At 40.6% G+C, this 14,219-nt stretch overlaps 1 protein-coding gene across 1 annotated transcript in view; it reads right to left on the reverse strand.

Annotated features, from left to right (window-relative positions):
• Positions 1-14,219, reverse strand: part of fgd (faciogenital dysplasia) — a 63,644-nt gene that overhangs the window by 48,914 nt on the left and 511 nt on the right. The window lies entirely within an intron of this gene.

Raw genomic sequence — 14,219 nt, forward strand, 5'->3', positions numbered from 1 at the left:
AGTTACTCCTTTTACCTTCCTTCAAATGAACGGGCTGTAAGATGTAGAAAAAATATCTAAACTGTCACCAAATATATTTAAAAAGCAAACAATTACGCAACCTTTAAATTAATTAAAGCAATAGAAGAATCTTCTTTTATGTCACTGTCTTCAGCTGTTGATATTACCGGGAATATCACACTGCCATCTAGTGGTGCCATGGCAACAGTGCATTCAGAATAAAGCGACATCATAATTGGTTTATTTGTAATCTTTAGTTATTAATCTATATTTGAGCAGGTAATTACAATCACGTTGTCCCCTTTTAAGATGATATAAAATGCCAAGATCAATGTATATAAAACTGTTTAACTCATTTTTTAAAAATGCAGTTTGTGAGTTTATCTAATTTATTATTTATTTACTTTTTTTTTTTTATTTACTTGATTTTTCATTTATTTTTTTATTTAAATTAAATTAAATTAAATTAATTATTTATTTATAGTTTATTGATAAGATAAGATAAACTTTTCACAGACACAAGGTCACAAAGTGCTTCACAACAATAAAAACATAGAAAACCTGCAATATGTGGGAAAAAAAAAAATAGAATTTCCCTTTGCGGATTAATAAAGTATTTTTCATTCATTTTTTTATGAGTGATCAAAAAACCTTCAGAAGAGACTTTAAAGAGCTCACAAACCAGTTTAAATGGCACAGACACATCTGTCTTCATAAGAACAGACAATGCAAAGTTTCAACAGTGAAAACAGAAATTCTCCTCTTTCCATCCCCAGAACTTGATGTTGTGACCTTTAAATGCACAGATCCAAGAAAGGCTGCAAACACCACAGCACTTTCACACTGCGTTTGTGTCTTTTACTGCACTAAATGAGGGCCCTGTTCAAACAGCCGTACCATTTAAAAAGGAGCTACTCGGGGACAGGCTAAGGCTGGTGGTGGGGCTGAGAGACCAGAAGAACAGAGCAAAGAAAAGTTTAGAATTTCCTGCTGCCTTACGAGCACTGAGGTTGTGTTGGACGCTAATTTCTAAAAAGTGTACCGCACTCAAGCGATGATTTTAAGAGTGCAATTTTTTGTTCCTCCGTCCTCCTTCTTTGTCAAATCAAAATTCTCAGACTGAAAGGAAGAGGACAGAAAGACAATGCTTAATCACAACAGAATGGCAGAACAGGAGGGGTGGTGGGGCACCCAGGGGAGATTTAGAGAGAGGAAGAGAGAAAGAGAGAGAGAAATGAACACAGGCTGCCTTTGTTGGCTGCAATCAGCCAGAATAGGAAGACATTTACAACATGGTTTATGGCTCCATCAGGTGAGTGAGTGTGAATGGGGGAGTGTGTGGTGATTAGGAGGAGGGGAGGAGAAACAACATGAATGAAAAGTCCTGCAGGAATGCTGTTAAATTAACAAATGATAAATAGTTAATACACCTCATGTATTATAAAGCTCACAGTGTTTGTAATTTTGTCAATATGTAATACATGAATTAACTAAACTCACATGTCTGTGTTGGGTTTCTTGTTTATTAAAGATGGGCTTCTCAGCAGCTGACTCTTACATACCCAAATCAATGTCCCTGAAGTTTCCAGTTCATCCATCCATCCATCTTCTGCCGCTTATCTGGAGTCGGGTCGCGGGGGCAGCAGCCTAAGCAGGGAAGCCCAGACTTCCCTCTCCCCAGCCACATTTGCCAACTCTGTGGGGGGGATCCCGAGGCGTTCCCAGGCCAGCCGAGAGATATAATCCCTCCAGCGTGTCCTGGGTCTTCCCCGGGGTCTCCTTCCAGAGGGACGTGCCTCGAACAGCTCACCAGGGAGGCGTCCAGGAGGCATCCTGACCAGATGCCCGAGCCACCTCAACTGGTTCCTCTCGATGCGGAGGAGCAGCGGCTCTACTCTGAGCCCCTCCCGGATGACCGAGCTCCTCACCCTATCTCTAAGGGAGAGCCCGGCCACCCTGCGGAGGAAACCCATTTCAGCCGCTTGTATACGAGATCTCGTTCTTTCGGTCACGACCCACAGCTCATGACCATAGGTGAGGGTAGGAACGTAGATCGACTGGTAAATCGAGAGCTTCGCCTTCTGGCTCAGCTCCTTCTTCACCACGACAGACCGGCGCAGAGTCCGCATTACTGCAGACGCCGCACCGATCCGTCTGTCGATCTCGTGCTCCATCTTTCCCTCACTCGTGAACAAGACCCCGAGATATTTAAACTCCTCCACTTGAGGCAGGACCTCACTCCTGACCCGGAGAGGGCAATCCACCCTATTCCGGCTGAGGACCATGGTCTCAGATTTGGAGGTGCTGATTCTCATCCCAGCCGCTTCACACTCGGCCGCGAATCGCTCAAGCGAGAGCTGGAGATCACAACCAGATGAAGCCAACAGGACCACGTCATCCACAAAAAGCAGGGACCCAATCCTGAGGCCACCAAGTCGGACCCCCTCAACACCTCGGCTGCGCCTAGAAATTCTGTCCATATCAGTTATGAACAGAATCGGTGATAAAGGGCAGCCTTGGCAGAGTCCAACCCTCACCGGAAACGAATCCAACTTACTACCGGCAATGCGGACCAAGCTCTGACACCTGTCGTACAGGGACCGGACAGCTCGTACAAGGGGGTCCGGTACCCCATACTCCCGGAGTACCCCCCACAGGAGCTCCCGGGGGACACGGTTGAATGCCTTCTCCAGGTCCACAAAACACATGTAGACTGGTTGGGCAAACTCCCATGCCCCCCCCCCCCAGGACCCCAGAGAGGGTATAGAGCTGGTCCACTGTTCCGCGACCAGGACGAAAACCACACTGCTCCTCCTCAGTCCGGGATTCAACTATCCGGCGGACCCTCCTCTCCAGGACCCCTGAATAGACCTTACCAGGGAGGCTGAGGAGTGTGATTCCCCTGTAATTGGAACACACCCTCCGGTCCCCCTTCTTAAAATGGGGGACCACCACCCCAGTCTGCCAATCCAGCGGTACTGCCCCTGATGTCCACGCAATGCTGCAGAGGCGTGTCAGCCAGGACAGCCCCACAGCATCCAGAGCCTTAAGGAACTCCGGGCGGATCTCATCCACCCCCGGGGCCTTGCAGCCAAGGAGCTTTTTGACCACCTCAGCGACTTCAGCCCCAGAGATAGGAGAGTCCACTGGTATGAGTCCGCCAGCTCTGCTTCCTCATCGGAAGACGTGTTGGTAGGATTGAGGAGGTCTTCGAAGTATTCCTTCCACCGACCCACTACGTCCCGAGTTTCCAGTTATTTCTCATAAACAGAACGCCATGGGGAAAATGACGATGAATAAAACAATTAAAACAATTCATACAAGTTTCAAGAACTTTTTTTTTTTTTTAAACTTGTCCTGTCCAGCATTAAAGCAAGCAGAATAATGGCCTGATTGCTGTGTTGTGCTGGGCAAATTTGCTTTTTCAAGAGCAAAATTTAAATATATTAACATCCCCTTGGTAATTTAAGCTATTTTTCTTTTACGTGTTTGTCTATTTTATATAAATGTTTGTTTTACTAAGTTGACATAGTGCTGCTGGACGTGACTGGAGAAGAAGACAGAAAAGGGGTATAATGTAAAGAGAAAGGTAAAGGAAAATAAACAGAAGCTAAAGCAGAGAACAAAATTAAAAAATTTTTTTTAAAAAACCCACTGCAATCCAATCACAAATTCTTCCCCATCTGCTACACCAGTACAAAAACATAAAGGGGATTTCATGGTTCCCCCCGCAGGAAGACAAAGTCAGCAACTGGAAGGACCACCAAAATCTTTGTTTCAAGAACTTTGATTCCACAAAGAAATCTACGGATACTTAATTTTCTGCCTGTAATCTTATAAATAATGAACTTGACACCACTAAAGTCAGACTAATACTAAAATATTTCAGGCATTTTTTAAAATTTTTTATTAATATATGACCATTTATTTGAACGTATGATCATTTATTTTTATATATGTCCATTAAGAAATTGACGTATTTTAAAGCACATATTTCAGCATTTTTACAACCACTATTTTAGGTTTGTAAAGCCAGGTGTGATTTGTAAGGTGTGGATCTGGAAAATAATAGTGTTTTGCATTTCTACAAGATCACTTTTCTGTTCCAAAGCAGCCCTGCAGGTTGACTCATCATCAGTATGTCGTCTAAGACTTGGTTAAAAAGTGGAAAAGCAGCATTCCAAACTCACATTAGACTTGGTTGCTAAAAATATTCTCCATATTCTTAAAATATTTCTATTCATTGGCCGTCATCTACAAACTGCATATCCAAAAGAGGTCTGAGGAGATATCGCTCTCTCTTTTGATACAAATTAAATCCAATTTATTTATATAGCACACTTAAAACAGCAACTGGTTGGTGCTTCACTTAAAAAACTTCTCGTTAATTCAGAAAAACAGAGCCCCCCCCCCCCAAGTGAAGGCCATATGCTTCTGTACTTCACAGCAACATCATGCAAGCAGATAAAAAGTTACCAGTCAAAACAGAACATTTGCACTGAAATGCGTACATTCATATAAACTGCGTACAGACTGAGAAGACCTCACAGATAAGGATACATGAATGGACTTATGCGTCCAATCTCCTCAGTGCAAAACAACACGACTGTAGTCTGAAGGAGCATTTAGTTCTCTGAAAAGCCATACCTGTCACTGAATGTTTTGCATACTTTGTGTGGAAATGTGCTGAACTGATTCACTTCTTATGCAGTCTCAGAAGTCACAGCAAACAAACCTAAAGGAATACTCAAACATTGCAGGCTGACAAGTCATTTCATCATATCACTGAATTTTGTGTTTTTAATATTGTGAAAAAAAACCAATGATTTAATGAAAAAAAACAGACAACCAGTGTTTTAAACATATGGAAAGAACTAAGTTTAGAAAGGTCCTGTAAAGCAGCTGATACATTGTAAATGTGACAATCTCAGATGAAAAGACAGCTATTGTGAAAGAATCGTGGCTATATACAGTATTTGGTTATGGCTCGAAAACATAAAAACCTTTGCTTTAAGTGTCTTGACAGGCTTTGTTCATGCAGATGCAAGACATTCTTATCAAATCAAATGCATTTGGGTAAAACATCATCCCTCGTTTATGTGCAGTAGGTTGGGGTTGTTCACATGTAACTTGAAGAGACTTCTTTTCCAATGGAATAAAAACCCTTTTTTATGCACATTTCTTCTAGTTTTCTCACAATACCATTGTGTTGACACAGCTCTAACACTTTCAAAATTTACTCCTCAACTTTATTTGGCTGCAAAATCCTCTCAACAGCAAATGCTGGAAGTTTAACCATCTTTTTTTGAGCCACAACCCAAATATTCTATTTACGTTTTAACGCTGGTTATTCATAGTCTGAGACAGTCTAAAGAAACTCTGTGTATGTACAGAAATTGAGACTGACAATCTTACCATCCAACTGCCGCTGTGACCGATCTGTACTAAAATCAGTGGGAATGTACCATGGAAGGATACGCTGATCAACATGACATTGCTGTCAGTTTGAAATTAAACTACATGGATTATATGTGGATAAAATGTGCAAATTAAAATGGCTGGAATGGTGTGTCAGCACAAGCCTCGTTTGGTTGACGTGTCCTCCAGCTGTTAATGCTACCCAGCCAAGGAGCTTACGGCATGGAAAGAATTTTTAAAAAACAAATGAACTCTAGTTTTCAATTCAGTATTATTGTCAACATGAAGTCATGGCCAAATTTATGAGGTTCATGTCACACAGTTTGGCTGAAATCTGACAGTCTGCATGCAGCTTAACGGATAAGCCAGTTGCTGCATAATGAGGATGTAAAAAACTAAATAAAACATCAAGATCATTCATCTTTAAAATCCTGTTGGGAGATGGATATTTTTCCAGACATTGCCAGGACACGACACCACATACAAACAGCAGAGTAACTGGTATATAATAACCAGTTATTATATAATACTGTATATTTAGAGTAATTTATTGCAGGACACCAGCATGCAATACAATGGTGTAGCCTGTAGTTTTTGGACAATGATGGATGTACATGGCACACAGGAAAGAGCCATAGCACTCTTTGTATATACAGACAGTCAGTTCTTTGTTGGTTTTATTTTCTCATGAGATTGGTTGGCATATAGATGGAAAAAAGTCTGAAATCACACTCCCACATTTACAAAAACCAAATCTGAATTTATCTAATTAGCTGTATCAGCATTGCCACTTGTAAATAATGCCAAAAAATTGGTATTATATGTATAATAGCTTCTTAATTCCCGTCTTACATAATGACATTCACCCTCTAACCTAAAGGTGACCTCCACCTGGCTCTGTTTCTCCCTCTTCCCACTTCCCTCCTCTGTGGACCCCCCCCCCCTGCCTCACCCCAGTGTGTACAGGAAGCTGTGATTCCAGAGAGCCTGCTCTTCTGATGATCAGAGAGGAAAAACACAATGCCTTCAGTGTGCTAGAAAGGAGTTCAACTCATAAAATGCACACACACACACACACAGAAAGAGAAAGAGAGAGAGAGAGAGAGAAATAGAATGGAACATGCTTTTACTATTAAGGCTCTGTTTTTTTTTTCCATATGACTTTCCCAGGAAAATCCCCCTCATCTGGAAAGGTCTGATCCAGACAGACAGTAGACTAGTGAAGACAGATACAGACACACTGACACAAAAGACCGCAGAGAAATTCTAGCCCTCTAACTGAGACCGACATTTTTAGGGTGAGACCGACTACTGAACTGGGATCAGACCTCAGAGTAAAAATGCTGATTTAATATTATCATTTCTCAGTTTCAGAGCAACGGTGTAGCCGATTGTGCTAAAAAAGAAAAAAAAACAGAACTCCCACTCAAAAAGCTTAAAAGTTCTCCAGACAAGCATCTGGCTTGCATACACTTGGAACATTTACATAGATTACCAGCATGAGATTAATGCAGCCTATAAGTACGTCCTCAACATCTGACATGTCAGCTCTTTATTGGGTGACACTGGGTAATTCTCTTCATTTCTAGAAGGCCTCAACAGTTGGTACCATTTAGGAAAACTAGGTCACTTCCGCCCTCTGCGTGTCTCTGTGTGTGTATGTGCCAAGAGACCTCCAGTATAAACACACTGGGCAGGAAGAACTGCATCTACGAGGAGAAATGTCCTCATATTAAAGTGCATCGGACTCAGTATTTCTGCTGTCCTCGTTGTCAAATTCCAGCAGACTCTTTATTAAACTGTAAAAATACTCAGGCAGCATGATCTTCTGATATGGTATCTGTTATGATATAAACATTTGTGTGAACAAAACTCTGGATTGTAAAAAGATCCCAATTTTTTTTCTTAAACTGTATTAATATCTATCTACCTAATATATATATATATATACAGAAAATTCCTTTATGAGGATAGCAAGAATCATCATTTTAATTGACTGTAGTTTTGGTTATTAAAATGTATAATCTTAAAACTACACAACTAGCTGGAGTATGACCAACATAATGGATACCTGATATTACGAGACAATACTGTACTTTTGTAATATTGTAATGATCCTATGTATATGTCTGTTGCTATTATTATTAAATATTATTATTATTATTATTATTATTATTATTATTATACTTAATCAAGAAGAAAAGTCACTAGTAACATTGTGCAATTTGTAAATGACATCACATAGTAACAGTAAGAGGCAACAAAATTAAGACCCTTCAGTAGTAAAAGTTTGCTACTGGCCTGACCAATGATAAACTTGTGTTTTTAACTGGTAACACAATGAGAGGCAAATAAGAAGGTGACAACTCACTCAGCCTTGGTGGCAATGTAGAGATCTAACCATGAACACATTGTGGCTAACAACCACTTTGCTATAAAAACTCAGCCAGTGTTTGTCCACTGCAGTCGAAGCAGCCAACCTTAATGCTACTGGAAAATGCTTCTATTCAAATATTTATGGAAAAGCAAACATTAAAAAAGTGCACTTAGTTTTCTGAGAAGTAGCCTTTATTAATCTATTGGCAGAATGCAACAAAATGTTCATAACTATGTTTTGATTTGTGTTAAATAAGTACAAACAGAGGCGCTCTTCCGCGTGGTGCAGTGTGTTGCAGGCTCTCCAAAATGCTTTTTATAGTTTTGCTCAAAAGGGAAGGGTGAAGCTGTCATATTTGAGCTTTGGCCACAACATGAAATTTACTGCTTGATGTCACTAAATCATGCAGGAAAAATAGAGTCATGAGCTTGTTTAAGTAAATGGATGTTTAAACTTGACCCAAAATGTGGTCAGACCACACACTTGATATGTTATCTTCATTTGACTTGATTCACCATCTCTGTAGTTGTGTGTTCCTGCTCCAGAGAAACTAAGACAGATGAAAGGCAGACAACATTATGTAAGAAAACAGGCTAAACTGATTTATAATATGACTGTTTTAAGTTTCTTAATAATATATAAGACAATACCTAACTTGAAGAGGTGTCTTAGCGTTAGAGACTAGTCTCCAGACTTACTTAAGGTGAGTCCCATGGTGCTGAAACATGGCAGCCCACTTTTCTATAATGTCACTAGAGATGGATAAAAAGCAGAGGCCAATTTTTTAAATTGGATCAATAAAGTAAATACATATTAATATGCATATATTTTCCATTATGCAGTACACTCTGACTTGTCATGGTTTCCTTGTCCTGGGTGGAACTAACAGCTTCTCATTGGTAACGTATTCTTAAGCCACAGTGACACAGAAACAGGACAAACAACTTTCCTAATTAGCGAATCGTGTAGTTACTTATGTAATAAGGAACATTATACCAGGCATGTTGCTCTACCAAAGACAGGACCAAGTTCACTGTGGCACAGTGTAATGGCAAAATCCCACTGACTGCGGCTTGCCCAGTTGTGACTGAAACCTTTATTTCATTACATAGAGTTGAAATGAAATAATGTAATGTACGCTATAAGATGCTGTATAATGAACGCTGATAAACAAGTTTACAACACATTTCAGAAATAATCCTGTCAAAGGAAAATCTGTGCATATGATGCAATAACCTGTTCAACAGGAGTGTCACTCAGCTGTTCAGTGCAGTTATAATAAGAAGAAACAATATCAAAGCAAACCAGTTTCTAATCCCACCCAGTTTGAGCTTAAATGCTCTTAGTATGTGCGTAAAAAGAATCTAATTGTGTGAACACACTGACTTTGTCACGCCAGCAGATATGTTCGTGGCTCTTATCACGTGCAAAGGAAGAGCTGAAATGATTTTGCACAAATAATCCTGCAAAGGACAACTGTCTGTTAAAACTGATTATTGTTGAAACCTGTAATAAACAAGTGCACAAGTCCTTACATGGCTCAAATAGACAGCTGGATTATCTGAAATGCAGTATTCGTTTCTGTAATCTACTGGTTGAACTGGAAAACTAAGAAACACCTCCCATGTCCACGCTCTTTACTCTCTAGACTTTCTTCATCCTCCATCATTTCTGGGACCTCTTTTCTACTCGTAAACAGGAACTGTAGTGTCATATTTGAATAAAGTTCTTTCAACAGCAGAACCCACTCATGACCAACATTAAGAAAATCAATGTGACACTCAGGTTGGATGTGAAGGAGCCTAAAGGCTTCTGAATGGCCCTGAACTGAGTAGCGATATCTCATACAGACATAACTAAATAAGACAGAAGATGGTGGAGCTGTAGTGAGGCGTACGAGATTTCTTAGTAACTACACGACTGGCATGACTGGGAATAAGGTCAAATCTTATGTTGACGAGAGGTTGACAGGTACATTAGGAGCTAGGGCTACCTGTTGCCTTTTGCCCTTCTCAAATATGAGTAAATCTGTCAGACAAAAGTAAATGGACATATTTGCTGTAATAATATGATCTGCAAATCAGAAACTAACAGCACTGTCAAAGACACAAATATAGCATCTGTGGCCATGATAAAAATTTTGAACACAAGAAACGATTTTTTAGTCAAGCATTCCCTTCCCTCAATAGTACTAGTTCATGTAAAAGCAGTTTATCAGCTCTATACATTTGTGGTGCATATTTGACTGAACTTGGCAAATATATTTACTTGTCAGGTATAGTCACCCGATACAGGTTTTCACTTCATAAAGACTTCTGTCAACAAGCTATTACCAGAGAGGTAACAGTACTTTAGGATGACTGCATTATTAGGAGTTGTTCACCAATAAAGAGTTATGAAAGTCTCAAGCTCATTGATCCATAACAGACGCATGATTGTAAATATTTAGTCGGCTAAAAAAACATTAAACATCAATCAACTGCATGTACAATTAGAGGAATTTAATTGGATGAAAGTTAATCAGTTCATTCATTCAGAAATGTAAGGAAAAGATAACATAAGTCCAGTATAATGTTTGCATGTATTTCCAACCTCTATCATCAGTTTCAAAATTAATAAACTTATAAATTAGAAAAAGGCTAAGTTTGTCCAAACTTTGTGCTAGCAACCACAAAAACGCTTTGAACAAACGTGGATTAGGCTTTTTTTTTTTGCCACAATTCAGAGACAAAGTCCCATCCAAAGAGCTAGAAATAAGAAGTTTGGTTTGAAAAACTTGTTCAAGCTAATTTTTTAACATAAATATTACCAACAAAAATTCCAGCAGACCAAACAGAGGAAGTGATATGTGATGACTTAAAATGTTGGACATCTCATCACCTCTCCATCTCTTCTAATCGTACAGATTTGTGTACAAAAACCCCAAAACTGAATAAAAGAATCAGTTCTCCATTGCTTACTTGTGGTGAATGGGGGTATTTGGGCCCTGGCCAATCAGTGAGTTGGATTTCTCAGTCAGCAGCCGTTTTCGGAAATGCCTCCCCCTATTGAGCAACTGTTGCAACTGCATGACATGGTTAAAGCGGTTCGGTCCGCTTAAGCAACAGTGTGAAAGCAAACCGGACCAAACGAAAATCTTCGGACTGAGTTCCTCCGACTATTCTGGTGTCCTATCCTGACACTGAAAGATCATCCTGATGTTAGCTGTGTAGCATATACAAAACAACCTCCACTAATTGTATTATGCTTCAAAATAAATGGAGACTGTTATATCTTGTTTTTATTGCTACACACCTACGCTTATTTAACAATTGCTAACATTAACCGGCAGGCTGTTCAAATTTAACTAACAGACAACATGGTTCAGGAATGTGATTTTGGGAATTTTTGTGTGTTGGTTTTGTTTGGCCTGATTTAATAAAAGCTTTCACATTAACTTACATTATGAATATCTCGGAGTCCATGTGAACAGCAGACTAGACTGGAGGGACAACTGTAATGCTGTTTACAAGAAGGGCATGAGCAGACTGTACTTCCTGAGGAAGCTCAGGTCTTTCAATGTGTGCAGTACACTGCTGGAGATCTTTTACCAGTCTGTGGTCTCCAGCGCCCTGTACTTCGCTGTGGCCTGCTGGGGCAGCAGTACATCCAAAAGGGACATCTCTCGGATTGACAAACTGATCCGCAAAGCTGGACAGGCTGTCAACTGGAGACATTTGTGACAGTGAGGGACAGGGGGACTCTGGACAAACTGCTCTCTATTATGGACAATCCTGCTCATCCACTCCACCGGACTGTAGAGGGGCAAAGGAGCTCCTTCTCCAATAGACTTTTACAGCTGCGCTGTCACAGTGAGCGCTACAAGAACACATTCTAACCATTCTCTATACAGATGTACAATAACTCCCCACTTTGTGACAGATAACTAACATTCATTTCAAAACCTCTGTGTAAACTGGCACTGCATTTAGTCACATGTTGTATATATTGTAAATTTCTAAATTTCCATATTCTATATTGCCAATTTTACTTGATAGTTTTATTTATCTTTTATCTTTGCATTGGAGCTTTATGTATCTTACTTTTCAAATAGAAATGAGTGAGCAAGGGCTGAGCCTGTAGTCTGAGTCCTATCATTTTCTGGTATTGGGACCGGTACAGGATATACTGTGTAGAAGGAAACAGCTATCTAATTAAGATTTCTGGACAATCTGTGCCTTTTTAGTCAGCCACGAAATGAGTTGTTGTATCACACCTGTTTCACTCTTTGGCTCATTGACAGTGTTTTTGTTTGTCCTCGCACAGCGGTGTGTGGTTCTGTGTTTGAGCAAAAAACGACACTCTGCTGCTGTTGTTGTGTATGTGTGGCTCTCACTAGCAAATTTTGCATAGAATACTTTCCTAGAGACCCCTGACCACAAAAATTGTTCTTGGGTGAATGCTCTGTGAGCTGCTGTAATGGGTTTAATTCATCATCTAGAGACTGCAGACTTTAAGATAAACAAGAAACACACCATGGGGACTGTAAGGCTGACTGGCGTATTCCCCCACATTGTGCTGGGTTCCCTGTAAACCCCTGTGAAAATGCTGACCCCTTCAAATGTTACTGTATAAAACACACTCTGGGACAATACATTACGTTACATGGACGATTTTGAGGTCTCCATCGTCATCACTTAACAGCTAACCTAAACAATGGTGCTGCCTTACACATACTTGCGGCCACTATTTTTTTTGCTGGGCAGATAATATTCTCGCCATCCTGTTCTCAAACCCCTGTGCTGTATGTTTATCTAATGCAGAGGAAAGATGTTTACACTGGCTCAGTGAAACACAGACAGGCCCAAATAACTTTAGCTAATAATAAATAACTTAAACAGCCGGCCCGGATGACCACGCTGCAAACATGTAGCTGCCACACATGGTCCCCCATTGTCCCGCACTTTTGATTGTCCGCCCACTTCTGAGTGAGATGCAGAACATGAAGAGTGTTAGAATAAGAGTGAAGTCTGTCAGAAGAAGTTTATGGAGGATTATGCCGGGCCTCAAACTAAGAGGCATGCTATCTATCCCACCACAGTTTATTTGTGATGTGGTTTATTTTAATAGATTCTCCAATGATTCAGTGCTCGCAGCCTACAAACCCTTTGACCCTCCCATCGTAAATACAAAAATAAGCATTAGAGAGTGCACTGGATGGTTAGAGTTCCCATATGGAAGTACAGTTGAGGGAACGTCAGAATAGGAAAAGAAAAAAAATTATCTGATTTCAAAGAGAACTACAGCTGTGTGTGTTGGAACGAGGTTAAAGGCAGGCAGAGATGAGGGGGTAGACATTGATCTGGGACAGTGTGGGAGAGAAAGGGACCAGCAAAAGCAAAAAAAAAAAAAGAGAGAGAGAGAGAGAGAGAGAGACCGAATGGGCCTTGGGAACAAATATATGTGTGTGGGAGAGAAACGATACACTGCTGAACTGCAGGAAAAGGAAAGTCAGCCAGGAGGACGGCAGATCGATTCCTCCCCTGAGTCCCACAACAAACACCCTCTCTTTTTCTCTCTGCATAGCTCACCTCTGCCGCTGCAGCCCGATATCGTCCCATCAGCACTTCATCTCTATCACTCTCTCCCTCTCATACCCTCCCCCCTTCTTTGTCTGCTTGCTGAAGCCAGTTCATGGTTTCTGGGGCCAATATGAGGCCAAGATATCAAATATTAGCTGAATTATCTTTTTTTTGTTGTTTGTTTTTCACAGCTGCTTGATGGTTACATTAAACCAGATGCTATAGATCTGTCCTCTGAATACCAGACGATAAAACACACATAATGATCTGAAAAAGGCAAAAAAAAGAAAAAGAAAAAGACAAAAAAGGAGAGTGGAAAAGTGAGTGGTAGGGAAGTAATGCAAGCCAGTTTCTCATGAGTTTATCACACTATTAAATTAAGCTACCCAGAGAGGAAACCACACACATTCATTCTCTAACCTGCCCTTAAACCATCCTCCAAGACGGATGGTCAGGCTTGAGTTGGCTTTCTACAGACCTCCAACTTCATGAGCTCATGAACTCTCACTCCTCCACTCAAATCACATTCCTCACAGGGACACTGAAAACTTCACAGCCACACACAGACACGCAACAATGGGGAGGAGGGTGCATGACTCCTCTGCTTATCATCAGAAACTGTGGTTACTGTTTGATTTCTTACGTTCTGCTGATATGATATGCGTGTTAATGTGCGTTTCTCAAGGGGGTTGGGGGGGGGGGGCTGCGTCAGAGAGGGGAAAAATAGTGAGGTCATGGCCTTTTCTTTCAGGCTTTGGTACAGACTTTCCTCCAGGACCTTTCCCTGTCAGAGGTCCCAAACAGACAGATCACTGATGATCCTGTTAGTTGTGCTTATGAAGCCGCCTGACGAGCAAAACAAC

The sequence above is a fragment of the Telmatherina bonti genome, assembly GCF_933228915.1.
Source record: "Telmatherina bonti genome assembly, chromosome: 4".
NCBI classification, from domain to species: domain Eukaryota; kingdom Metazoa; phylum Chordata; class Actinopteri; order Atheriniformes; family Telmatherinidae; genus Telmatherina; species Telmatherina bonti.